Source organism: Triturus cristatus, chromosome 10, assembly GCF_964204655.1.
Source record: "Triturus cristatus chromosome 10, aTriCri1.1, whole genome shotgun sequence".
Classification (NCBI taxonomy): domain Eukaryota; kingdom Metazoa; phylum Chordata; class Amphibia; order Caudata; family Salamandridae; genus Triturus; species Triturus cristatus.
Window position 1 is genome coordinate 1,107,512,949 of NC_140593.1, and position 26,758 is coordinate 1,107,539,706.

Below are 26,758 nucleotides of genomic sequence, written 5' to 3' on the forward strand. Positions count from 1 at the left end.
TGTGCCCTAATTTTTCTTTCTGCAGCACTAATCATACTTTTTATGGAAAAATGAACCCCCTCATTTTATTCTGTTTTAAATTAAATATTTTAAGAGTTACCACTTTAATCCAAGCAAGATGGCTTCAGGTGTGCCATACGTTTATCATAAGTAGGACTGTTAGCGCTCTAGTTGTTCTTTGGAACACTCTGGGAAGCTGCAGTAGAACACAAAGGAATCAACTGACAGTCTCTGCCCTTGTTGGATGTACATGTTTTACTGAGAATGTCAGACTTCATTCTCACATGACTGAGAAAGATAATGTGAATTTACAGGAAATAAGCTCTCAGTTTAGCTTATAGATCACCTTCCAAACCTCTGTGGGAAAAGCATGAGAAAATATTTTTCTCTCAATCACGATCCCGCAGAAGGCTTTTTCACATGGTGAAATCACCTTAGAACATACCACAATTCCTAAAATGAGTATGGTACCATCAACAAATGATTTATAATGTAACTAAAGTCTTAAAACCTTCTATTAACTGCAATGCTTTTTAATGAGGTGCTATCATGTATATTGGTCCCAAGATAGCTGCCAACACTTCTTGGATGAAGTGCAGACAGCCAATCAGACCTCTGTGGAGAGGTGTGGCTCACTGGTTAAAGGCGGCAGATCCGCAAGCAGAGAATCGGCCAGGGACCAGAGTTCAATTCCCGACGCGGCAGGGTCTTGGACCAGGGTCAAAACGGACTCGATAATTCTCGCCTCGGTACCTACTCTAACCAGGAACACACTCGGCAACTCTGGGCATTAGCTTGCCTCATCTCCACAACGGCCCCCCACATTCGCCGGGGATGCCTGGTTTCACCTTGGAGCTACCCAGGAGGGACCATCTCACAGGGATAGCCAGGACGGGTTCCCCAGCGGTCTACAGTGCCACGACGCCTCAGGGCAGCAGTGCGCTTTACAAGACACATACATTTACATTTATGTGTGGTTAGGCTCCGCCCACATATATATATGATTTTACTTTTGATTTTCTCAGGAACTACTGAACAGATTGACACCAGACCTGCAAAAGGCACATCCCTGACCTGAGGGCTACCTCTCTGCCAAATTTCAAGTAATTCTGTTCAGCCGTTCGGGCTGTACCTTGGACTAAAGGTCCCTATGGAAAATTGCATGGGGAAAACGTGTTTTGGGACCCCCCTTTTTTCTCAGCCCCCGCTTGACGAATCCCCCCGAGACTTTCAGGATAGGAGCGGAGCGCCCCACCTATTTTGAAAATTTCGTGAGGATTCGTCAATTGGCGCCAAAGTTATTCCAAATAGAATGTTGCGGATTTCCTATGGAAACACGGTCCTAACTATAACTATCTACTGGCGACCGCCAGTAGATAATATATATATATATATATATATATATATATATATATATATATATATATATATATATATATATATATATATATATATATATATATATATATATATATATATATATATATATATATATATATATATATATATATATATATATATATATATATATATATATATATATATATATATATATATGTATATTATTTCACCAAAGGACCACCCGTTTGAAGACGCACTCGCAGGCAGCAGATTGACGGCACTCGGCGTTTCCTTTTCCTTGGAATTAATTCAGCTTGAGCCTTACGCGTTTCGGAGCGTGGTTGCTCCTTGTTCACAGGCAGTTCGCAAATGACAAGGCAGGAGTTCAGGACGCTCACACAGCATGCGCTTTAATACGCCCTTCATTGGGCAGCAGGTGATTGCAGCTTGTATTGCATGCTGGTACTTGTAGTAGTACATTCCCTATAGTAGGTTTGTAAGCCCCCTTGATCCAGTAATTCACCTATAGTAGGTCCCGCTTTGCATTTATATTTAGCGATATTGTCATACCCTCAGTGGGTCTCTAGGAAGGGAAATCCGCATTATATGTTGAAATCCGTTTTGCCGCCTGCACCAATTGGAGACTTCTGGCAGTCATGTGTCTCCATGGTCCCAATCATTCAGTCGGTGGTGCAGCCTTCGCGGCTCGGTCTGCCGCATAACAATTATTTCACCAAAGGACCACCCGTTTGAAGACGCACTCGCAGGCAGCAGATTGACGGCACTCTGCGTTTCCTTTTCCTTGGAATTAATTCAGCTTGAGCCTTACGCGTTTCGGAGCGTGGTTGCTCCTTGTTCACAGGCAGTTCGCAAATGACAAGGCAGGAGTTCAGGACGCTCACACAGCATGCGCTTTAATACGCCCTTCATTGGGCAGCAGGTGATTGCAGCTTGTATTGCATGCTGGTACTTGTAGTAGTACATTCCCTATAGTAGGTTTGTAAGCCCCCTTGATCCAGTAATTCACCTATAGTAGGTCCCGCTTTGCATTTATATTTAGCGATATTGTCATACCCTCAGTGGGTCTCTAGGAAGGGAAATCCGCATTATATGTTGAAATCCGTTTTGCCGCCTGCACCAATTGGAGACTTCTGGCAGTCATGTGTCTCCATGGTCCCAATCATTCAGTCGGTGGTGCAGCCTTCGCGGCTCGGTCTGCCGCATAACAATTATTTCACCAAAGGACCACCCGTTTGAAGACGCACTCGCAGGCAGCAGATTGACGGCACTCTGCGTTTCCTTTTCCTTGGAATTAATTCAGCTTGAGCCTTACGCGTTTCGGAGCGTGGTTGCTCCTTGTTCACAGGCAGTTCGCAAATGACAAGGCAGGAGTTCAGGACGCTCACACAGCATGCGCTTTAATACGCCCTTCATTGGGCAGCAGGTGATTGCAGCTTGTATTGCATGCTGGTACTTGTAGTAGTACATTCCCTATAGTAGGTTTGTAAGCCCCCTTGATCCAGTAATTCACCTATAGTAGGTCCCGCTTTGCATTTATATTTAGCGATATTGTCATACCCTCAGTGGGTCTCTAGGAAGGGAAATCCGCATTATATGTTGAAATCCGTTTTGCCGCCTGCACCAATTGGAGACTTCTGGCAGTCATGTGTCTCCATGGTCCCAATCATTCAGTCGGTGGTGCAGCCTTCGCGGCTCGGTCTGCCGCATAACAATTATTTCACCAAAGGACCACCCGTTTGAAGACGCACTCGCAGGCAGCAGATTGACGGCACTCGGCGTTTCCTTTTCCTTGGAATTAATTCAGCTTGAGCCTTACGCGTTTCGGAGCGTGGTTGCTCCTTGTTCACAGGCAGTTCGCAAATGACAAGGCAGGAGTTCAGGACGCTCACACAGCATGCGCATTAATATGCCCTTCATTGGGCAGCAGGTGATTGCAGCTTGTATTGCATGCTGGTACTTGTAGTAGTACATTCCCTATAGTAGGTTTGTAAGCCCCCTTGATCCAGTAATTCACCTATAGTAGGTCCCGCTTTGCATTTATATTTAGCGATATTGTCATACCCTCAGTGGGTCTCTAGGAAGGGAAATCCGCATTATATGTTGAAATCCGTTTTGCCGCCTGCACCAATTGGAGACTTTTGGCAGTCATGTGTCTCCATGGTCCCAATCATTCAGTCGGTGGTGCAGCCTTCGCGGCTCGGTCTGCTGCATAACAATTATTTCACCAATATGTGTGAGCGTCCTGAACTCCTGCCTTGTCATTTGCGAACTGCCTGTGAACAAGGAGCAACCACGCTCCGAAACGCGTAAGGCTCAAGCTGAATTAATTCGAAGGAAAAGGAAACGCCGAGTGCCGTCAATCTGCTGCCTGCGAGTGCGTCTTCAAACGGGTGGTCCTTTGGTGAAATAATTGTTATGCGGCAGACCGAGCCGCGAAGGCTGCACCACCGACTGAATGATTGGGACCATGGAGACACATGACTGCCAGAAGTCTCCAATTGGTGCAGGCGGCAAAACGGATTTCAACACATAATGCGGATTTCCATTCCTAGAGACCCACTGAGGGTATGACAATATCGCTAAATATAAATGCAAAGCGGGACCTACTATAGGTGAATTACTGGATCAAGGGGGCTTACAAACCTACTATAGGGAATGTACTACTACAAGTACCAGCATGCAATACAAGCTGCAATCACCTGCTGCCCAATGAAGGGCGTATTAAAGCGCATGCTGTGTGAGCGTCCTGAACTCCTGCCTTGTCATTTGCGAACGGCCTGTGAACAAGGAGCAACCATGCTCCGAAACGCGTAAGGCTCAAGCTGAATTAATTCCAAGGAAAAGGAAACGCCGAGTGCCGTCAATCTGCTGCCTGCGAGTGCGTCTTCAAACGGGTGGTCCTTTGGTGAAATAATATATATATATATATATATATATATATATATATATATTCACTGAAAAAACCATAGGTTTCAGGGGCGTTATAGTTAGCTGGACTTTTCACTCGTACAAAACCATTGAAATTCCCCCGTTATAGATAGTTCAGCTAACTATAACTCGCGCGCCCGCAATGCACTGCTGATGACGTCACATATTACATCACTCATGACATGGTCAGTGACATCACTCATGACATCACTGATGACATCTCAAATGACATCACTGATGACATCATCTTTGTGATAGAGTGGCAGACCTCCTCTCCCCCTAATATAACCTTTGATACACACATTCAAAAATAGAAACTAAAATTTTCAAAACAATGGACATACCAATATCAGTTACAACAACCTATTCAGTAATTCTAAGATCTACATACACATCCGCTCATTCACCAACAGTCCTATACAGTCACTCATATATGTACTCACTCATCATATGTACTCATACACCTATACATCCTGTTACACAACGCCACTCATCCATAGAGTTACTCACACACATAGTCACTCATGCTAATAAAGAATCAAACATCCATTTACTTGCATATACAGTTATACACACACCACCACACTTAATTCTACAGAAACTTACACATACTTAGTCTTTAAAAGAATCACTTATAGAAACACATACTTATTCATACAGGAACTCTTTCAATCTCTCACTCTCACATATACTCACTTACATACACCAATAGTCACATATACTAGTTTAAAACATATGTAGTTACTCATAAAGACACTATTGAGACAGTCATTCACTCACTAACACAACCATGCACACACTCATCCACCCATACAGTCCTGCACACATGCTGTCTTCAACACATACAAACAGTGAGTCACTCATTCATGCACTTATGCACTACGTAATACCCCCCACCGAACCATACAGACACTCAGACACTGATACTGATACTCAAAAATTCAACTAATAACCTATATAGACACTCATGTAGCTACTCACCAACCCATGCAGCCACTTATACACAAAGTGAGAGACTGATACAGATATTTACATATTTAAACATTACTCACTAAGCCATGTATTCACTAAGATACACTTAATCAGTCAGTTATACAATCAATTTTTCAAAAACAAATCATCCATTTAGACACTTATATATCCATTTATTCTTCCATCGACCTTGAGATATACATATATAAAACATATGTAATTTTCAGAAAAACACACATTCACTGGATGATGTCATGAGTGATGTCATCAGGAATGTCATTTGAGATGTCATCAGTGATGTCATGAGTGATGTCACTGACCATGTCATGAGTGATGTAATATGTGACGTCATCAGCAGTGCATTGCGGGCGCGCGAGTTATAGTTAGCTGAACTATCTATAACGGGGGAATTTCAATGGTTTTGTACGAGTGAAAAGTCCAGCTAACTATAACGCCCCTGAAACCTATGGTTTTTTCAGTGAATTTCTGAGGTTTTTTAAATGCAAATTCCTAACTATTAAGTGCCTGAAACCTATGGTTTTTTCAGTGAATTTCAAAGGTTTTTTAAATGCTAATTTCTAACTATGGCTACAGAGATAGGACATGTGAAGAAAGAAGAAAAAACGCACAGAAAGGAAAAAAAGAAATGCAGAAAGAAGCAACAGAAGTCCTCAATGACGAAGAAAAGTGCAGGAAGAAGGATAACGTGCAGAAAGAACAAACAGAAGAACTGAAAGAAGCCTTGTTGCAAAATCATCCTGTACCCTCAACTTTTTCAGACAGATACTGGTGTTAAATGAGTCTGACTATCCAGTCCTAGAGCTAGTGCTATGTTAAAAGACACTCAGAATACAGTGAAAACACCTACATACACTAGGGAACACTATGCGTTGGGGTCCCCTGTGATCAGCATGACCTCCTCTGTAAGCCCCTAGTATATAATAGGGCAGGAGATTAAAACTACCTCTTAAAACGCACCACAGGGCGTGTTTGCACACGTCACCTCAGGCCCCGTCCCCTCACTTCCCCACTGTGTAAACACGCCCTGTGGCCGTTTTAAATTGGGAGATTAAGTCCCCTTGAATCCTGAGGGTCCCTAGGGTCCAACTAGACCACTAGGTACCTCCAGTAAGCGCCACAGAGCTGCGTTGCAGAGGGATGTAAAAAGAGGCACGGCCTAGACCACCTCTCTGTAACGCAGCGCAGTGGCGCTTACTGGAAGCACCTGGTGGCTAGTTGGCCCCCAGGGTCCCTCAGGATTGAAGGGGAATTATTTCCCCAACTTAGAACACGCCATAGGGCGTGTTTGCACACGTCACCTAAGGCCCCGTCCCCTCCCTTCCCCACTGTGTAAACACGCCCTGTGGCCATTTTTTAAGTTTGGAGATTAAGTCCCCTTGAATCCTGAGGATCCCTAGGGGCAAAATAGCCCACTAGGTACGTCCAGTAAGCGCCATTACAGAGAGGTGTAAAAAGGGGCACGGCCTGCACCACCTCTCTGCAACGCAGAGCAGTGGCGCCTACTGAAAGCCCCTGGTGGGCTAGTTGGCCCCCAGGGTCCGACAGGATTGAAAGGGAATTATATCCCCAATTTAAAACTTGCCATAGTGCGTGTTTGCACACGTCACCTCAGGCCCCGTCCCCTCCCTTCACCACTGTGTAAACGCGCCCAGTGGCCGTTCTAAGTTGAGAGATTAAGTCCCCTTGAATCCTAAGGGTCCCTAGGGTCAAACTAGCCCACTAGGTACCTCCAGTAAGCGCCACAGAGCTGCGTTGCATAGAGGTGTAAAAAGGGGCGTGGCCTCAGAACACCTGTCTGCAGCGCAGCTTCCTGGCGCATACTGGAGATGCCTGTTGGGCTAGTTGGCCCTCAGGGACCCTCAGTATTGAAGAGGAATTAATTACCCAATTTACAACTCGCCAGGGGGTGCGTTTGCAGAGTGCTGCAAGGAGGGGGCGTGGCCTCCGGCACGATGCCAGTCTTTTATTTATTTAAATTTTTTAAGAAGGGGGGCTGTGTGGTTCCCCTTCTTATTCTAATTTATTGGCCCTGATGACCCCATCCCCCAGGGCCTGTCTCCTAATTATATTTTTTTGACCCCAATCCCCAGGGCCGGCCACTGTTTTTTATTATTTAAAAAATATATATATTTATAGACACACCTAGGACATGCTGGACAAACCGTACGTACCTATCACCATGACGATTTGCGTGATATTCATTAAAAGGTGACTATGCATACAATGAATCCACGTGGAATGTATTTACACCACTAGTGAAGCTCTGACATGTCTGATGCCCTACCGTGCCTAATCCCGGTAGACACCCTTGTCGTTTATTTATACAAACATGGGTAGTTATTGACGGGAACATTTAATACACATGCACACCAAGCCATTCAAAGGGGATTCGACAAAAATTCGACCAAAACTATGCAAGAACCCCCCCTCACGGTTAATAAAACACACATCCACTGCCGGATGTGTAATACTTTTTATTTTACTCTCTGGAAAGGGGACGAACATCACTTGAGAGTCACAGCGCACTCCTGGCAGAGCCCAATGCTGTGTTACACCCACAATTGCCTGCTGAGTGCCACACACCTCTGTGTTGTATTCCACTAGCTAGTGCATATGCTATGACACTCTCTAGCCCTTGTGCACTGTAACACCACCCCGTGAATATGTCATGCCACACTTGTCTTCGCACGGGTTATATTGCCCCATCTAACGTGCCTTCCTCGATGCCTATGTTATAACGCACAGTGCTATGCCATACATATTACAATCTGGGATCCATATCTTTGTCACAGTGCATATGCAACGTTACACTCCCCAGCACATATTTTATATTACAACTTTAGAGACTAGTGAGGTTACACAACACTGCCCTGTGCATATTACACTCCAAGGCACATATCGCATAGCACGCGCTAGTGCCTGTGCTATCTCGCGCTCTCCAATGAATCTGTCATTGCGCACAATGTATTGCATATTATATTTCACGCCCGGTTCATCTTATATCACACTTTTTGGTGCATAGTTTATACCATACACTATATCTAGTTTTCATTTTCAATCGTGCTCTCAGGACTATGTTCTATATAACACTGTGTTCACCTACCCTTTTCACGGGCATTACATTTTGAGATAGGGGTTGGAGGGTCAGGGGGTGTTTCTGCCAAGTGAGCCCGGAGTCACAGTCACAAACGTCCTCTTCTTCCTGAATAAAAGTGAGATTATGCTGCATACTTGTTCATATTTTAAGTAGTTCGCACAGACACACGTTTTAAAAACAATAAAGTTCCTAATACCCACCTTCTCTGAACAGTTAGCTTGCTGCCCCATCCCCCTCCTCCCTATCCTCTGTTGTGTGAATCCATGGACTAGCCTCCTCCCTCCTGCCATGCATGGTCTGATGTGCTGCCACTGCCCTCAATTTAGTATGATGTACCAGTCCACTCCTCCTGCCCTCCATTGCCCAATTCTATGCCCCATCATTGACCTCCTGCTTAAACTCTGTGCTTAGCTTGCTTCCCCTATTCTCCTTCCCCCTGCCCTCCGATGTCTTTGTGCATGCCCCTGCTCCATCCTTTTTGCCCACCATGTTCCATGGACCTGCCACTCCTATCTACTCTGAGTGTTCTGTTGAGCTGCCACTCCCCTCCCACCTGCCTAGCATTGTCAGATGACTGTAACCTGTCCCTGCCACCTCCACCCTGCCTGTCCACATGCCATGCCCCTATCCTCTTCCTCCTGTCCTACATGGTCCATTGTACTGCCACACCTTTCTGCCCTCCCTGGTATGTTGTGCTGCAACTGCTCCTCCTGCCTGCCCCTTGCGGTCTGTTGTGAGGCCCCTTCCCCTGAACTTTCTTGTCTGTGCACAGGTCCTGACCCTCCCTTCTATCCTCCATCGTCCTTTGTGCATGCCCCTGCACCCTCCTTCTTGCCCATCTTAGCCATTGTGCTGCCACTAACCCTCCCACTTGCCATGCATGGTCTTCTGTGCTTCCATGGCCCCTCCCACCTTCCCTGTGTGGTCAGTTAGCTGCCCCTGACCCCCTCCCACCTTCCCTCCATGGTCTGTGTGTATGCCATCACAGTCTCACTGTTGCTCTTCATGGTGTGTCTTGCTTCTAGTGCCCATCCTGCCTGACCTCCATGGCTATCTTGCTTCTCCTGCCCTGCCCCCTTGCCCCCAGCCCTCTGTTTACATGTGCAGACCCCTACTCCCTCCCTCCTGGCTTGTCTGTTCCATTGTAATGCCCCTGATCCGTCCCTCCTGCCCTTTATGGTCTGTTATGCTGCAGCTTTCTATCCTGTCTGTCCATTATGGTCAGCTAGCTACCATTGCCTCTTGCCCCTCTGTTCTCTGTTGTCCATGTGCATGGTCCTGTCCCCTCCCTCTTGCTTTCTATGGATTGTTGTGCTGCACTCCCGTCCCGCATGCCCTATGTGGTGTATTGTGCTGCTGCAAACCCTGATGCCTGCCCTGCAGGGTCAGTTTGGTGCACCTCTCCATGTCCCTCCTGTCCTCTGTGATTCCAAGTCCATGTCCCTACCCCATTTCCTTCCATGATCCAATGTACCATACTTGCGAACATTTTGAACTTGGTAAGAGGGAGATTTTGAAAAAAACTGGGGTATTGATTTTCCCCTTTGAGTTACATTGAAAAAGAGGAGATTGTAGACAGGAGACAGATCAAATAAAGCCCATTTGAGCTTAGAAACATTGGACGTTTCCTGGCTGAATCGGGTCTGTTGGCATGTATGGTTGTACTACCATTGCCTCTTCCTTCTGCCCACAATGGTCTATTACATTGCCACAGCCTCTCTTGCAAGTCCTGTATTGTTGGTTTGTTGCCCCTGCCCCCCTTTCCACTGCCCTCCATAGTCTGTTGTGCTGCCACGGCCCTTCCTGCCTGCTCAGTGTGGTTAAATTGTTGCCTTTGCACCCTCCTACCTGCCTTCAATTTTCAGAGTCCGTGCTCCTGGCATTTGCCTCTCAACAGTATCCTAATGAACAACTAGATTGCTAACATTCTATATTTATTACAAAAGTGTGGAACGCCTGACGTCATCTTGATGTAATCAAAACTGTAATACCTAGAGCATTTCCTTTAGAAATTACATATATGAGAGGGTCTTATTGGCATCAAAATTATGGTTAGCGCTCTAAAAGACAAAAATAAGGACATATTTTCTGAGTTTTCAAATAGCGACAAAGCACTTTTAAATTATTTGTTATCTTTATGTTTTTTTATCCAGTTGACCACTTGATTAAATGTTGCACTTAGGGGAGAGGATGTGGTGTTACTTCCAGAACTGCAGACTTTGCAACTGGGGAACCAGGTTGGAGTTTCTGCTTTAGCTCGTCATTCTGTGATTCTGGTCAAATCACTTAGTCTCCCCATGTCTACAACCAAAATGAATTTGTTCTTGTGTGATGTAACCAATGCTCATGTAAAGCACTCCAATACCTGACAAGTCTGCACTATATAACACTGCAAAAACACAAAATAATAAGTGTTTTGCACACTTCTGTCATTGGGCTATATTTGGGCTACATCTGGGTGATTTTGGGCTACATTTGGGCTCTTTTGTCTCCGGTGGCCATCTTGGGAGATTTATTTGTTATGAAGTTTCCTAATTTCCTCATGTACTGCAGTCTCCTCAGTAGGAAATGCTTTCAGTTTTTTCTTTGATTCCATCATGAAGGTATTCAGATATGTCACACATTTGCCATAAATTCTGAATGTTAGCACTCTAGTTGCTCATTAGATCACTGTAGTAAAACTACTGTTCACCATGAAAGTCTGCTCCTGGTATTAAAAGTGCATGTTTCAGTCTGCATGTCAGTATTTTTTAATGAAATAGAAGAGGATTTGAGACGTCACTCAAAATGTGCCCTCATTTTCTTTCTTCAGCATTAATCATAATTTCTATGGTAAAATGAACCCCCTCATTGTGTTCCTTTTTAAATGAAATGTTTTAAGTGTTACCAGTTTATTCCAATCAAGATGGGTTCAGGTGTGACATACTTTTGTCATAATGAAGACAGTAAGCGCTCTAGTTGTTTTTAAGAACACTCTGGGACATTCTGTAATTGGGCTATACTTGGGCTACATCTGGGTGATATTTGGGCTACATTTGGGCTCTTTTGTCTCTGGTGGCCATCTTGGGAGACTTATTTGTTATGAAGTTTCCTAATTTCCTCATTTACTGCAGTCTCCTCAGTAGGAAATACTTTCAGTTTTTTACTTTGATTCCATCAAGAAGGCATTCAGACGTGTCACACATTTGCCATAAATTCAGAATGTTAGCACTCTTTTTGCTCATTAGATCACTGTAGTAAAGCTACTGCTCACCAGGGAAAACTGCTGCTGGTATTGAAAGTGCATGTTTCAGTCTGCATGTCAGAATTTTTTAATGAAATAGAAGAGGATTTGAGAAGTCACTCAAAATGTGCCCTAATTTTTCTTTCTGCAGCACTAATCATACTTTTTATGGAAAAATGAACCCCCTCATTTTGTTCCTTTTTAAATTAAATGTTTTAAGAGTTACCACTTTAATCCAAGCAAGATGGCTTCAGGTGTGCCATACGTTTATCATAAGTAGGACTGTTAGCGCTCTATTTGTTCTTTGGAACACTCTGGGAAGCTGCAGTAGAACACAAAGGAATCAACTGACAGTCTCTGCCCTTGTTGGATGTACATATTTTACTGAGAATGTCAGACTTCATTCTCACATGACTGAGAAAGATAATGTGAATTTACAGAAAATAAGCTCTCAGTTTAGCTTATAGATCACCTTCCAAACCTCTGTGGAAAAAGCATGAGAAAATATTTTTCTCTCAATCATGATATCCCAGCAGAAGGCTTTTTCACATGGTGAAATCACCTTAGAACATACCACAATTCCTAAAATGAGTATGGTACCATCAACAAATGATTTATAATGTAACTAAAGTCTTAAAACCTTCTATTAACTGCAATGCTTTTTAATGAGGTGCTATCATGTATATTGGTCCCAAGATGGCTGCCAACACTTCTTGGATGAAGTGCTGACAGCCAATCAGATCTCAGGATGAGATGTGTGGTTAGGCTCCACCCACATATATATATGATTTTACTTTTGATTTTCTCAGGAACTACTGAACAGATTTACACCAGACCTGCAAAAGGCACTTCCTTGACCTTATGGCTACCTCTCTGCCAAATTTCACGTAATTCTGTTCAGCCGTTCGGGCTGTAGCTGCGACTAAAGGTCCTATGGAAAAATGCATGGGGAAAACGTGTTTTGGGACCCCCCCTTTTTCTCGGCCCCTGCTTGACGAATCACCCCGAGACTTTCAGGGTAGGAGCTGAACGGCCAGTAGATAATATATATATATATATATATATATATATATTTTAAATCCAATTCCAAAGAAAAGCGCGCTCTCAGTTTAGGGTATAATAACGATCTTTTATTCCGACGTTACGCGTTTCGAGAGTAAACTCTCTTGCTCACTCTCGAAACGCGTAACGTCGGAATAAAAGATCGCTATTATACCCTAAACTGAGAGCGCGCTTTACTTTGGAATTGGATTTAAAATTTGTGCCGGCTGTGGCTCTACCGGCCCCGTGCGCCACCAGACTATGGGCGGATATCCCAGGAGGAGCTGAATGAGGTCTGAAAATATATATATATATATATATATATATATATATATATATATATATATATATATATATATATATATATATATATATATATATATATATATATATATATATATTTATATATATTACCTACTTGCTGTCGCCAGTAGATAGTCATAGTTAGGACCTATTTTCCATAGGAAATCCGCAACATTCTATTCCCAATAACTTTGGCGCTGGTTGACGAATCATCGCAAAATTTTCAAAACGTTTGGCCAGCTCCGGTCCGCTCCTATCCTGGAAGTCTCGGGGTGATTCGTCAAGCGAGGGCTGGGAAAAAAGGGGGGTCCCAAAACGTGTTTTCCCCATGCAATTTTCCATAGGAACATTTAGTTGCAGCTACGGCCCGAACTGCTGAACGGAATTACACCAAATTTGGCAAAAAGGTAGCCCTTGGTTCAGAGTCGTGCCTTTTGGTTAAATGGTGTAAATCCGTTCAGTAGTTCCTGAGAAAATCAAAAGTAAATTCACATATATATCTGGGCGGACCCTAACCACACATCTCATCGTGAGATGGGATTGGCTGTCACCACTTCATCCAAGAAGTGTTGGCAGCCATCTTGGGACCAATATACATGATAGAACCTCAATAAAAAGCATTGCAGTTAATAGAAGGTTTTAAGACTTTAGTTACATTATAAATCATTTGTTGATGGTACCATACTCATTTTATGAATTGTGGTGTGTTCTAAGGTGATTTTACCATGTGAAAAAGCCTTCTGCTGGGATATCATGAATCATGTTTGAGAGAAAACTATTTTCTCATGCTTTTCCCACAGAGGTTTGGAAGGTGATCTATAAGCTAAACTGAGAGCATATTTTCTGTAAATTCACATTATCTTTCTCAGTCATGTGAGAATGAAGTCAGAAATTCTCAGTAAAACATGTACATCCAACAAGGGCAGAGACTGTCAGTTGATTCCTTTGTGTTCAGCTGCAGCTTCCCAGAGTGTTCTAAAGAACAACTAGAGCGCTAACAGTCCTACTTATGACAAACGTATTGCACACCTGAAGCCATCTTGATTGGAGTAAAATGGTAACTCTTAAAACATTTAATTTAAAAAGGAACAACATGAGGTGGTTCATTTTGCCATAGAAAGTATGATTAGTGCTGCAGAAAGAAAAATTAGGGCACATTTTGAGTGACTTCGCAAATCCTCTTCTAGTTCATTAAAAAATTCTGACATGCAGACTGAAACATGCACTTTCAATACCAGCAGCAGACTTCCCTGGTGAGCAGTAGCTTTACTACAGTGATCTAATGAGCAACTAGAGAGCTAACAATCTGAATTTATGGCAAATGTGTGACACATCTGAATGCCTTCTTGATGGAATCAAAGTAAAAAACTGAAAGTATTTCCTACTGAGGAGACTGTAGTAAATGAGGAAATTGGGAAACTTCATAACAAATAAATCTCCCAAGATGGCCACCAGACACAAAAGAGCCCAAATGTAGCACAAATATCACCCAGATGTAGCCCAAGTATAGCCCAATGACAGAAAGTCCCAGAGTGTTCTAAAGAACAACTAGAGTGCTAACAGTCTTACTTATGACAAAAATATGGCACACCTGAAGCCATCTTGATTGGAATAAAATGGCAACACTTAAAACATTTAATTTGCAAAGGAACAACATGAGGGGGTTCATTTTGCCATAGAAAGTATGATTAGTGCTGCAGAAAGAAAAATTAGGGCACATTTTGAGTGACTTCTCAAATCCTATTCTATTTCATTAAAAAAATTCTGACATGCCGACTGAAACATGCACTTTCAATACCAGCAGCAGACTTCCCTGGTGAGCAGTAGCTTTACTACAGTGATCTAATGAGCAACTAGAGTGCTAACATTCTGAATTTATGGCAAATGTGTGACACATCTGAATGCCTTCTTGATGCAATCAAAGTAAAAAACTGAAAGTATTTCCTACTGAGGAGAATGCAGTAAATGAGGAAATTAGGAAACTTCATAGCAAATAAGTCTCCCAAGATGGCCACCAGAGACAAAAGAGCCCAAATGCAGCACAAATATCACCCAGATGTAGCCCACATGTAGCCCAATGACAGAAGTGTGCAAAACACTTTTTATTTTTTGTGTTTTTGCAGTTTTATATAGTGCAGACTTGTCAGGTATTGGAGTACTTTACATGAGCATTGGTTACATCACACAAGAACAAATTTATTTTGGTTGTAGACATGGGGAGATTATGTGATTTGACCAGAATCACAGAATGTCGAGCTGAAGCAGAAACTCCAACCTGGTTCCCCAGTTGCAAAGTCTGCAGCTCTGGAAGTAACACCACATCCTCTCCCCTAAGTGCAACATTTAATCAAGTGGTCAACTGGATAAAAATTCATAATCAGTAGGGAATGGATCACTTGTACCTGCAACCAGGGTCCAGATCGTTCTATCCGTCAGTACACAAAGTCGGTACTCAGAGAACCCTCATTCACGTAAATAGGTCGCAGGGTGGTTTATCTTAATTTTCCGCCTTTCTTTTGATATTTGTCAGCATTATCATTGGGTCTCTTTCTGAATGCTGAATTTGCTGAAAAAAGCAAAGATTACAGGGACGGTATAGTTAGACTCAGATTTCACTCATACACAACCAGTAAAATTCAGCAGTTATAGTTACCTAAGCTAATTATAACTTACGCCCCCGCAATGTACTGCTAATGACCTCAGACATTACATCATTCATGACATGGTCAGTTACATCACTCATGACATCTCTAATGAGCTGTGACTGGAATGAAACTATAATCGCTAGAACTTTATTTAGGGATAGTGTGTGTATATTAACACCCCTTTTTTAATATGGCCGATAGCCTTTCACTTTAAAGTAATGTGTAGTCCATTGTTTATGTTTATTACGTCAATTGAGATGTCATCAGTGATGTCATCAGTGATGTCACTGACCATGTCATGAATGATTTAATATGTGACATCATCAGCAGTGCATTGCGGGCACGTGAGTTATTGTTAGCAGAACTAACTATAACGGAGGAATTTCAACGGTTTGTACGAGTGAAATGTCCAGCTAACTATAACACCCCTGAAACCTATGTTTTTTTCTGTGAATATATATATATACATATATACATATATATATATATATATATATATATATATATATATTCGCTTAAAAAACCATAGGTTTCACACATGTTATAGTTAGGTGGATATTTCACTCCTAAAAAACCAATGAAATTCCCCCGTTATAGTTAGTTCAGATAACTATAACTCGCGCGCCCGCAATCCACTGCACATGACGTCATCACTCATGACATGGTCAGTGGCATCACTCATGACATCACTGATGACATCATCCTTGTGATAGAGTGGCGGTCGCACGAGTTATAGTTATCTGAACTAACTATAACGGGGGAATTTCATTGGTTTTTTACGAGTGAAATATCCACCTAACTATAACATGTGTGAAACCTATGGTTTTTTAAGTGAATTTGCAAGGTTTTTTAAATGCTAATTCCTAACTATAACGTGTGTGAAACCTATGTTTTTTTCAGTGAATTTGTACGTTTTTTTAAATGCTAATTTATTTATGTATTATTTTTTTTATATATTTATTTTACAATAAACTACGTATTAAAAATTATTATTATTTTTTTTGGTTTTCACCCTGCGATTTAAAAAAAAAAAAAAAATTGGGGGGGCGTTTTTCAGGGTGCGCGCACTGTGCACGCACCCCCGCGATTTTTTTGCCTTCGGGGTCCTTCAGGGACCCCCTGACAAAGGCTAGGGGGTCAGGAACTCTCTACCCTGCCCCCTTTTCACGTTCGCCACCTTCCTTTTTCACTCTCGCACTGAAAACAAACAAAATGGCGGCCGACACTTCCTGATTTCGACCGATTCGAACGTTGACTAACATGTAACCACCAATCAGAATTACGCTCACGCACGTTAGGGTGCTCGCACGGTGCGCGCACGGTGCGCGCACCCTGCGCGCGTATAGATATATATATTGTTTTAAATGCTATTTTCTCTGGAAATACTTTACAGATTTACACCAAACCTGCAAAAGGCACTTCATGGACCTTATGGCTACCTCTCTGCCAAATTTCACATAATTCTGTTCAGCCGTTCGGGCTGTAGCTGCGACTAAAGTCCCTATGGAAAAATCCATGGGGAAAACGTGTTTTGGGACCCCCCCTTCTTCTCAGCCCCCGCTTGACGAATCACCCCGAGACTTACAGGGTAGGAGCTGAACGGAGCGCCCCATTAGTTTTGAAAATTTCGCGAAGATTCGTCAACCGGCGCCAAAGTTATTCAAAATAGAATTTTGAGATTTCCTATGGAAACTCGGTCCTAACTATAACTACCTACTGGCGACCGCCTGTAGGTAATATATATATATATATATATATATATATATATATATATATATATATATATATATATATATATATATATATATATATATATATATTACTGCTCCTGCTTGACCGTTGATTCAATCAACGGTCAAGCAGGAGCAGTAATATATATATATATATATATATATATATATAGCCATTAGATAGTTATAGTTAGGACCAAAGTAGCGCTTTTTGTTTTGCCGATAACTTTGGCGTCACTTGACGAATCTTCCCGAACTTTTCACACACCTTCCCCTCAGCTGCTGTGTTGAAAGTTTCTGGGTGATTCCCCAAGCGGGAGCTGAGAAAAAAAAGCTGGGTCCCAAACCCATGTTCCCCATGTTATGTCTATGGGGATTTTCTCATTTTTATGAACACGACTACAGCCGACACCGCTGAACGGAATTACACCAAATTTGGCAGAACGCTAAATGTTGGTCCAGAAAGTGCACTTTATGTAATTTGGTGTAAATTCATTCATTAGTTTCAAATATATTCAAGTTTAAAAAATATAGATATCGGAGAGCCCAACAGCCTACTGAAACCCTACAGAAATCTTATTGGCTGCCAACACTTCAACCAGGAAGTTTTGGCAGCCATCTTGGGACTCGGTTGAACCGAGTCCCATACAAAAACTGTAAAAACAAAAAGAAAAGGGGGCAGGGTGAAAACATCCCGACCCCTAGGGCCAAAAAAGCATATTAAAAAATGTGGGTGGGATCCGCACAACACTTTTTTAACAAAATTAATCCCAAGCTCTTGTGCTTAGTTTATTATCGGTCACCTGGTGGGCCAGGTCCTGGGGGCATTACTTTAATAAGGGAGGGGCCGCACCCCTTCCCAAGGGCTTCTTAAAGTATTAATGCGGGGGAGGCCAATATGGTGTCCCCCGCTGCCCCGGGGCCCACCAACTCCCCGGGGATTATTTCATTTTAAATCGGGGACCTCTCGGACCTCCCCACAGCCCTGTGGACTGCCAGTTCCTTAGGACTTTATTGTAATTAGATGCAGGGGGCATGGACCTCCCTCCGCAGTCACGGGGGCCACCACCTACCTGGGGCTTTAATTTTTAATAATCTGAGGGGGTCCAGCCTCCGGAACCACCACCTCCCGAGGACACGAATAAAATTGAAAGCTGGTGTCCCAACTCGCTCCCTGCGTTCCTGTGTCCACCAGCAGGGTGCTCAATTGTGGGACTCTCCTGTGTTCTAATAAGCTTCCAGACCCTCCCCTTCAATCATATACTGACTTCCAATCATTTGGATGCTACTTGGAAATTGCCATCCATTACCAACCCATGCCAGGATTTGTGGAATTCAGCCAGCTCATGCCTGAAGCCAACCTGCTCATGTTTGACACACCGTTACCTATAATTCCCTGCTCACTGCTTCTACTCCACCCCTGCAGGCCAAGGATGGGTGGAATAATTCAGCTTGCCTGTGGCTGGCTGCTGCTAGCCTCCTTCCACCTGATTCATGTGATTACTTGAGCTCTTTTAAGCAGCCCCAGCTCTTTTCAGTCCAGTGTGGTCATTGTTGTTGTGTTCTGGTGAGACTGATCCTTGTTTTCTGAGCTTCTGTTGTACTTGTTTCCTGAGGTTTTCGATATTTCTTGATTCCTGAGCTATATTTAATCTTTGTTCCTGTTCCTGAGTTGCAGCTATTCCTTGTTCCTGATTCGCACTGCTTGCAGTACTCGCTTGACTCCTTATTTTCCAAGCTGTAGCGATTTCCTGTTTCCAGAACTAGCACTGCCTGTAAATGCAATCTTCATTCCTGAGCTTGGCTAATGCCTTGTTTCTGTAATAGCAGTGCTACCTTGTTTCCTTGATTCCAGATTCTGTACTACTCTAGCGCTCCCTTGAGCCTCTCTGCTTCTGTATTTACCTTTTCCCAGACCCTACCTTTCTTCCCATTACCTTTGTTCCATTTCCAAGTTTGCTGTCATCCTATACCTGCGGTCCTTTTTGTAGTTTCCTGGTATGTTTGTTGCTTTTTTTCTGCCGAGTGTGCCCTCTGTTTTTCCTTCTTTCCTGTTAAGCGCTACTTCTTGCTAGCTCCTTGTCTATCATGGCTATGTATCTAGATCTACACCCTTGCTGTTACTGCCTTGTGTGTTACTGCAAACGCTGCTCCACTCCAAGTAAGCAAGAGCAGAAAATGCTCTTGCTTACTTGAAGTGAAGCAGAATTGCTTTTACACACAGGGAGCTGCATGGGACTAGCTCCCTATGTGTAAAAACAATGCCGGCTCCCGCAGGAGGCGGGGAGCCAGCAGGGACCACGGGAGCCCTGAGTCTCCCTCCATGGTCCCCAACCTTTAAAAGCTGGGTGCCCTGGGTGGGACCAGGTCACTCACACTACAGGCTGGGCCCCGGGGGACTGGGTCCCTAGAGTCAAAATTGCCCAGGGAGGGGCACCACGTGGGACCTTCCCTTTAAAAAAATTTTAAAAAAAAGGTGCAGGCCGCTGTGGATGTAGTCTTAAAATGGCCCTGGAGGGGGGCCCTCTCCCATGTTTAAGAAATTGAATTTGTCCCAGGGAGGTGTTAGTCCTCGGGGACCAGGAGGTGCTGTGAGGCCCCCATTACAAAATTAAATAGCCCCGGGAAATTATTTTCGTAATGTGGCCCTGGGAGGTAGTGGTCCCCTGGGACATTTATAAGCCCCAGAAGGGGGGGCCCATGCATCCCCCTCCAATAATTCCCCTATTATCCAGGACCTGGTCCACCCAGGCGCCTATTAGAAAAGAAGTGCGGGAACCCACCCTTCTTTTTTCTTCTTTAATTTTCTACGGGAGCCACAGATCCAGCATGGTTCCCGCCGAAATTATTTTTTTTAAACAATGTTATTTTGCCCTGGGCCTCCCCTCCCCCAAGAGGCCTCAGGGTATTCCTACGCTGCTCCCTTTTCTTTTTTTTAACTTAAAAAAAAAAATTTTAGGTCTCTGCCCAAGCAAAGTGCCAAGATGGCTACCAACACTTCCTGGTTTAAAGTGTTGGCAGCCAATCAGATCTCAGCATAAGGATTCGCAGAGCCTTCACGTCCCTATATATACAAATTTGGATTTTCCTTTATATTTGAAAAACTACTGAATGGATTTATGCCAATTTACAAAAAGGTTGCTTTCTGGACAAACAGCTACTTTGTTATCATGCTAAACAACACATGCCATAACAACGCAGTTGTTACAACGACCGCGTTATTATTTCGCAGACCGCTACAACGCAAGTCGGAAGAACGACTTGCATTAGGGGGAAGAAGATGTTGGATTTCAAATCCAACACCTTCCCTAGTGTCTGCACAGACTGGTGTTGGAATAGTAAATTATACTATTCCAACATCCAGTGCCCCCTAAAAGCAAGTCGTTCTTCCGACTTTGCGTTGTAACGGTATGCATACGTTGTAAAAGCATGCAAAAAAAAAGGCCTATATTCACTTTTTTTATCCCAAATTTGGTGAAATTCCGTTCAACATTTGGTATGTAGTCCTGTCTAAAATCTCTATGGGAATTAAAATGGGGAAAACACATTTTGGGACTCCCCCTTTTTCATGGCCCCTGCATGACGTAATGACGGATCACCACAAAACTTTCAAGACAGCAGCTGGAGTGAGCATCATACTAGTTTTGAGAATTTTTAGAGGATTCGTCAAACAACGTCAAACTTATTGGTAAATGAGAAAATGCTCTTCGTATGGAAACTACATCCTAACTATAACTACCTACTGGCGAATGTCAGTAGGATATATAAATAAAAAAATTAATTGTGACTCGCTAATTAGGAACTTTACATGGCCCTTTTCGTTTTTGCATGCACAAACAGGTCGCTAACCCATTCGCACATGCAATTTAGGGTTGTTCATCTGGCCCTTAGTGCCATAAAAAAGCTTTGCGTTTAAAAGGAAACATATTTATTTGTAGCAGTTATTTTCATCTCTCAGCGTAGCAGTCCACTATTGCTTATAGCGAGTTTGCTAGGAACATAGGACTGCTTTTGGCAGCAAAGCACGAGGCTCAGTGCTTAATTTGAGGGAGTGGTATCCGGTGCTGATCACCGGATACCACTCCCTTAACTTAATTGTGAACAATTGCACTGATGATAGCTGTCTCATGGTGGCACTGTCTGTGGAATTTGGAGATAAGCAGAACAACAGATGTTTATTATTTCAATATACGTTAAAAACAACTAATACCTGATGTCCAAGCTACTCTTAAAAAGTTGGGGCCTCAAACAGGCTGAATTGCCACACTTGTAGGAGTGTGATGATTAGTAGTTATGTTAATACTGTCATTGGCAGCGCTGCCAGTGGTAATGGGTGGTGCAAGCTGCAGTGGCCTCCTGACGAGGGCACTGGCCCTTATGTTTTAAAAAAAATAAATTAAGCACTGACGCTTCCACAGAAGAGTGTATTAGCGCTGATGCATTTGACCATTGATTTGTACTGAACATAATTTGCATTTCATGCAGGTGTGAACGAAGTTGAAACTTTAATGGAAATAAGAGGCCACCTGCTCGCTTTGAGCATAAGCATATTGCTCTTGCACAACGTTCATGTGCTGATGCACAGTTCACTGTGTGATAGGCTAAGTTGCTTCCTTCAAAATGACACCCCTTTTCCATAGGCCTCTGGCTGGAGACAATAAATAAGCCCACTACACACTCAGCGCCTTGAGGGACGCCACTCAAAGCAGATTCTTCAAAGGTTCACCTGATAATATGCATCACATACAACTCCACAATAGGCACATTGATAAGAGTATCTGTGGAAAGGCAAAAAATATATTTTTGGGGGGATTTGGCTTGATAAAGCTGGACCGTATTAGGCTTATGGTAAGACACTTAAAAAAAATGGTCCCAGGATGCTTGTTTCTTGTCCGATTGATTTGCATATGGCTGGGTCCGAACTGGGTTGGCGATTTGAGCAAAAGAACAATGGTGGATTCAACCCAGTTTTAATAGTGAGTGGGGGTGAGTGTCTGGAAAGTTTCAGCGCTCAGTCCATCATCTCCTTGTATTTGCTTTGTTCGCCCTTAGTTGGCAGGGTATGCCCAGACGTGGATCGCTTGCTCACTTTGCCACTGGATTCAAGCTAGCCTGGCTGATGAGGGGTGTTACCCTGAAACCGGTCCCAGGATGCTTGTTTCCGGTTCAGTGAAGACCTGGAGTGTTCCCATGAGGTAAAGGGTCAAGACTGATTTGCATATAGTTGGGTCTGAACTGAGGTGACGAAGTGAGCTAAAGAATGATGATGGATTTAACCCAAATCTGACTGGGGGTGAGTGTCTGAAAAGTTTCAGTGCTCCGTCCATCATCTCCTTGTATTTGCTTTGTTTGCCCTAAGTTGGAATGGTATGCCCAGACGTGGGTCCCTTGCTCACTTTGCCACTGGATTCAAGCTAGCCTGGCTGATGAGGGGTGTTACCCCGAAAGAAGTCCCAGGATGCTTTTTTCCAGTCCAGGAAAGACCTGGCTTGGCAGTTCGGGCTGGACTGTTCCCATGAGGAACACAGTCAAGACTGATTTGCATAGGGATGAGTCTGAACTGGGGTGGTGAAGTGAGTAAAAATACTATGATGGATTCAACCCATACAATACTGACTGAGGTGAGTGTCTGAAAAGTTTCAGTGCTCCGTCAATTAGCTTATTGTGTTTGCTTTAAAAAAACAATACCAAAGGACACTGTAACCAACCCCTCTCATCAGCCAATATGTGAAGCTCCCTGCCCCCACTCTCGACTAGCAGGTGGCACAAACTGACTTCAGTTGGCCACTGTGACTTACAATGTACACACTTCAGAGCCTTTGTCCCAACGAGTCTTCTCTCAGACCTCGCTGAAAATCCCTAACCTCAGACAAATGCTTGAAGGCTTTAAACTTTGCTCCACGGGTTATCTTGAGTCGCCAGGTGATGACGTGAGGCCTAGATGTCTGTGCCTCAAAGTCCATGTTGGTGTCCTGTAGCTCTTTCCTCCTCCCTTGACTCCAAATGTTTCAGAGAACGCTGGATCCAGGGTTATAAGTTTGGAGGTCCGGACCGCTGCCAAGCACCGTGCGCTAATTAAAAGACATTTAAACGGGTCCCTCCCGGTCCCAAAATTCATGTTCTTAGCTGTACTAGGAAAACACTGATCTTTTTCTCGCCAAGATGCGCAAGGAACCTTAAGGAGATTCAAGTCGGTGATGCAATCATCCTTGATACCTTTCACACGTTTTTCGTCATGTTGCTTGTTGTTTGTGCCCCCATTTCATAACCCTATTTTATTTTCCCACATGTGTTTCTGTACTTTTGTTTTTTACGCAATATATGAGTTTTCTATTGTGCATACTGCAAACCGAGCCACCTGCAGCTGCCAGAACGAGTTCAGGTTGTGAATGGGTGCTCGTGATGGGGCATGATAGGTCATGAGCTGAGGGTTAAAGTAACGTGAGTTTCTGAGAGTTCACATTACATGCTCATCCGATCCTTGGCCTCTCATCAGAGTGCACAGACCGGTGGTCACATATATGACAAATGTAACCAAATGTAATTATGACTCTGTAGGAAACTGTATATAGGAGAGAGAGAGAGAATGGAGGTGTTATGGCATTATGTGCCACACGAGATGATGAAGGCACGGAGACAAAAGTAGATAGGTGGTGAAGGAGAGAGTGGGAAAAAGGAAAAAGAGTGTGAGGCGTGGCAGGCAGATGGGGGACTTCAAACAGAGATGTGCGGAGAAAAAGGGCATGACTAACTCATAGAGGCAAATTGCTGTGAAGAAAGGTATGGGAAATGTCAGCCATTTATCTAATATTGTATAAAAATCAATGTTGTCAGGCATTTTAAAGCAAAACCAAAGGAAATGATGGACGGAGTGTTGAACATTGCAATCACTCACCCCCAGTCAACTGATCTGGGTTTAATCCACCACCGTTCTTTAGCACACTCTGCCACCCCAGCTCAGACATGGCCATATGCAAATCAGTCTGACCCTGTGCCTCATGGGAACAGTCCAGCCCGAACTGCCAAGCCATGTCTTCCATGGACCGGAAACAAGCTTCCTAGGACCGGTTTCTGGCATTTCAGCTGTCTTCAGCCAGGCTTGCTTGAACCCAGTGGCAAAGTGAGCAAGGGACTCACGTCTGAGCATACCCTGCCAACTTATGGCGAACAAAGCAAAACCAAAGGAAATGATGGGCGTAGTGTTGAACATTGCAATCACTCACCCCCAGTCAACTGATCTGGGTTTAATCCACCACCGTTCTTTAGCACACTCTGCCACCCCAGCTCAGACATGGCCATATGCAAATCAGTCTGACCCTGTGCCTCATGGGAACAGTCCAGCCCGAACTGCCAAATCATGCCTTCCATGGACCGGAAACAAGCTTCCTAGGACCGGTTTCTGGCATTTCAGCTGTCTTCAGCCAGGCTTGCTTGAATCCAGTGGCAAAGTGAGCAAGGGACTCACGTCTGAGCATACCCTGCCAACTTATGGCGAACAAAGCAAAACCGAAGGAAATGATGGACGGAGTGTTGAACATTGCAATCACTCACCCCCAGTCAACTGATCTCGGTTTAATCCACCACCGTTCTTTAGCACACTCTGCCACCCCAGCTCAGACATGGCCATATGCAAATCAGTCTGACCCTTTGCCTCATGGGAACAGTCCAGCCCGAACTGCCAAGCCATGTCTTCCATGGACCGGAAACAAGCTTCCTAGGACCGGTTTCTGGCATTTCAGCTGTCTTCAGCCAGGCTTGCTTGAATCCAGTGGCAAAGTGAGCAAGGGACTCACGTCTGAGCATACCCTGCCAACTTATGGCGAACAAAGCAAAACCAAAGGTCCTAGGAAGCTTGTTTCCGGTCCAAGGAAGACATGGCTTGGCAGTTCGGGCTGGACTGTTCCCATGAGGCACAGGGTCAGACTGATTTGCATATGGCCATGTCTGAACTGGGGTGGCAGAGTGGGCTAAAGAACGGTGATGGATTAATCCCAGATCAGTTGACTGGGGTTGAGTGCTTGCAATGTTTAACACTCCGTCCATCATTTCCTTTGGTTTTTGCTTTGTTCGCCATAAGTTGGCAGGGTATGCTCAGACGTGAGTCCCTTGCTCACTTTGCCACTGGATTCAAGCAAGCCTGGCTGAAGACGGCTGAAATTCCAGAAACCGGTCCTAGGAAGCTTGTTTCCGGTCCAGGGAAGACATGGCTTGGCAGTTCGGGCTGGACTGTTCCCATGAGGCACAGGGTCAGACTGATTTGCATATGGCCATGTCTGAACTGGGGTGGCAGAGTGGGCTAAAGAACGCTGATGGATTAAACCCAGATCAGTTGACTGGGGGTGAGTGCTTGCAATGTTCAACACTCCGTCCATCATTTCCTTTGGTTTTTGCTTTGTTCGCCATAAGTTGTCAGGGTATGCTCAGACGTGAGTCCCTTGCTCACTTTGCCACTGGATTCAAGCAAGCCTGGCTGAAGACGGCTGAAATGCCAGAAACCGGTCCTAGGAAGCTTGTTTCCGGTAGTGGGAAGACATGGCTTGGCAGTTCGGGCTGGACTGTTCCCATGAGGCACAGGGTCAGACTGATTTGCATATGGCCATGTCTGAACTGGGGTGGCAGAGTGGGCTAAAGAACGGTGATGGATTAAACCCAGATCAGTTGACTGGGGGTGAGTGCTTGCAATGTTCAACACTCCGTCCATCATTTCCTTTGGTTTTTGCTTTGTTCGCCATAAGTTGGCAGGGTATGCTCAGACGTGAGTCCCTTGCTCACTTTGCCACTGGATTCAAGCAAGCCTGGCTGAAGACGGCTGAAATGCCAGAAACCGGTCCTAGGAAGCTTGTTTCCGGTCCAGGGAAGACATGGCTTGGCAGTTCGGGCTGGACTGTTCCCATGAGGCACAGGATCAGACTGATTTGCATATGGCCATGTCTGAACTGGGGTGGCAGAGTGGGCTAAAGAACGGTGATGGATTAAACCCAGATCAGTTGACTGGGGGTGAGTGCTTGCAATGTTCAACACTCCGTCCATCATTTCCTTTGGTTTTTGCTTTGTTCGCCATAAGTTGGCAGGGTATGCTCAGACGTGAGTCCCTTGCTCACTTTGCCACTGGATTCAAGCAAGCCTGGCTGAAGACGGCTGAAATGCCAGAAACCGGTCCTAGGAAGCTTGTTTCCGGTCCAGGGAAGACATGGCTTGGCAGTTTGGGCTGGACTGTTCCCATGAGGCACAGGGTCAGACTGATTTGCATATGGCCATGTCTGAACTGGGGTGGCAGAGTGGGCTAAAGAACGGTGATGGATTAAACCCAGATCAGTTGACTGGGGGTGAGTGCTTGCAATGTTCAACACTCCGTCCATAATTTCCTTTGGTTTTTGCTTTGTTCGCCATAAGTTGGCAGGGTATGCTCAGACGTGAGTCCCTTGCTCACTTTGCC